The sequence below is a fragment of the Schistocerca cancellata genome, unplaced genomic scaffold (assembly GCF_023864275.1).
Source record: "Schistocerca cancellata isolate TAMUIC-IGC-003103 unplaced genomic scaffold, iqSchCanc2.1 HiC_scaffold_625, whole genome shotgun sequence".
In the NCBI taxonomy this organism is placed as follows: Eukaryota; Metazoa; Arthropoda; class Insecta; order Orthoptera; family Acrididae; genus Schistocerca; species Schistocerca cancellata.
In genome coordinates this window covers 70,001-72,500 of record NW_026046636.1, presented here as the reverse complement: position 1 = coordinate 72,500, position 2,500 = coordinate 70,001, and the positions used below count along the sequence as shown (strand labels likewise).

The 2,500-nt window shown below is 58.1% G+C and overlaps 1 non-coding gene across 1 annotated transcript in view; it reads left to right on the top strand.

The window, feature by feature from the left end:
- The first annotated feature begins 1,658 nt into the window (after positions 1-1,658).
- Positions 1,659-2,500, top strand: part of LOC126135362 (small subunit ribosomal RNA) — a 1,909-nt gene continuing 1,067 nt past the window's right edge. Inside the window, exon 1 of the ribosomal RNA XR_007527898.1 lies at positions 1,659-2,500. This exon is cut by the window's right edge and continues 1,067 nt beyond it. This is a non-coding gene — a ribosomal RNA (small subunit ribosomal RNA).

Here is a 2,500-nt window from a genome sequence, read left to right as displayed (position 1 = left end):
CCACCCTCTTGTGTGTCGTTTCATGTTGAACACTTCGCAAGTGTTGCTTACTTTTTACATGCTCCCGCTGTACACTGTAATGTGGACAACTGCAGGATGTACATCGCCCCCCCCCCTCCACCCTGCCTTCGCACGCTGGTCGTTCAGGTGCTTGCGTGTTCAATGCCCTTCGCAGCTGTTCACTGGCATTCGCATGTCGAAGCGCTCAGTCTACGTCGTGGTACGGCCTGTGTCCACTGTCCGCTGATATCGTAAGCTTAATCCTCACATTGTACTGCACATAGGTCCGTATGTACTGAATGATACGCTGTGGCACATGTGTGACCGTACGACTGCGCCCAACAACAGCGAACCATACGGTCCAAATGTTGTGCACTCAGCCACGTGCCGTCTCCCCATAACAGCTACATTGCAGTGTGGTACGCCATAGAGACGTGTGGGAGTAACGGACGCCCTGGATGGCGATCAGCATGAGCCGTCTGTTGATGTAGTGGCGCGTGTATTCAAACGTAGTCGTCTCTTCTCACACAGTGTGATAGCATGGTGCACCGCGTTCCACATCTGCGACATGGTACAGATGCTGGTTGACAGTCGGTCTCGTAATGGACATCGCATACGTAGGGGGCCACCTCCCACGTGTTCTCTAGTCGTGCACATTTTGTTGCGTGTATGTGGGCAGACGTAGTGTGTCGTGACACCTAACAGACAGGTATGCAATAATCGTTGCATTTGCAAACTGGGATGGACGTCTACGTTTGCTGGTGACGTGACGCAACGCAAATGAACAACTGGTAAACCCATTGTGGTGCGGTTGTTGTTGCTGGAGGTAAATCAGTAAGGGCAAATCTGTGTGTGAAGCGATACGCGGCGGTGGCTGGGTGGGACCGTCCCCGGCCGGTGAGGGGGGGCCGCCCGGCGTGCTGGCCGCGCGGTGCGTGGGCGCACGCGCTACAGCCGGCTGGTGGGGGCGCCCAGTGGCAGGCGCGCCGGCCGACGGACGCGGCAGGCGGCGCAGCTGCGCGCCGGGGCACCCTGCGCGCGGCGCCGGGCGGCCAAAGTGGGTCCTCGCGGGCCCGGTGCGAAGCGCGGTGGACATCTGCAGTGTGCTGGTCCGACTGAGGACTGTGTGCGTTGAGGATGCGCCGCCGCCCGGCACTCGGCGCCGCGACGCCGTCTGCTGCTCGGTCGCCCCAGCGGTTCTCGCTGGTGGTTTGTATCGCAGTTGTGCAGACGTGTTGGCACGTGCGCTGTGCTGGGAGAGTTCGCTTCGGCACCCACGTGGGGCCTTTGCCCTTCTGTGGCGCTGGCGTTGGAGCTGCCGGTCACCGTAGGTGGCGCGTGTTGTCTCCCGCCGGCAATGCCACGACAGCACGCTCCCGGGCCTCTGTCGGCAGCGGCAAGCTCAGTTGGGAGCACGGGTGGTCGCACCTAAAGCGTCTACTCGCCTAACTCCGGGCGATTGCGCCTCTCTCGAACCCGACCAAGTACTTAGGACGGCGCTGCGCGCCGCCGGGACCTGAGAGGGTTTCGAGGTGTATTGTGCAGGGGAGCTCAGCCTCCTCCTGTTTGCAGAATAATTGAGCGGACGCTTGCGTGTTCGCGCGGGCCCCTGGGACACACTCCCGGGCGGCCGGCTGCTCAGCTCTAGTTGACGCAGCTCCCTGGTTGATCCTGCCAGTAGTCATATGCTTGTCTCAAAGATTAAGCCATGCATGTCTCAGTACAAGCCGCATTAAGGTGAAACCGCGAATGGCTCATTAAATCAGTTATGGTTCCTTAGATCGTACCCACGTTACTTGGATAACTGTGGTAATTCTAGAGCTAATACATGCAAACAGAGTCCCGACCAGAGATGGAAGGGACGCTTTTATTAGATCAAAACCAATCGGTCGGCTCGTCCGGTCCGTTTGCCTTGGTGACTCTGAATAACTTTGGGCTGATCGCACGGTCCTCGTACCGGCGACGCATCTTTCAAATGTCTGCCTTATCAACTGTCGATGGTAGGTTCTGCGCCTACCATGGTTGTAACGGGTAACGGGGAATCAGGGTTCGATTCCGGAGAGGGAGCCTGAGAAACGGCTACCACATCCAAGGAAGGCAGCAGGCGCGCAAATTACCCACTCCCGGCACGGGGAGGTAGTGACGAAAAATAACGATACGGGACTCATCCGAGGCCCCGTAATCGGAATGAGTACACTTTAAATCCTTTAACGAGTATCTATTGGAGGGCAAGTCTGGTGCCAGCAGCCGCGGTAATTCCAGCTCCAATAGCGTATATTAAAGTTGTTGCGGTTAAAAAGCTCGTAGTTGGATTTGTGTCCCACGCTGTTGGTTCACCGCCCGTCGGTGTTTAACTGGCATGTATCGTGGGACGTCCTGCCGGTGGGGCGAGCCGAAGGCGTGCGACCGCCTCGTGCGTGTTCGTGCGTCCCGAGGCGGACCCCGTTGAAATCCTACCAAGGTGCTCTTTATTGAGTGTCTGGGTGGGCCGGCACGTTTA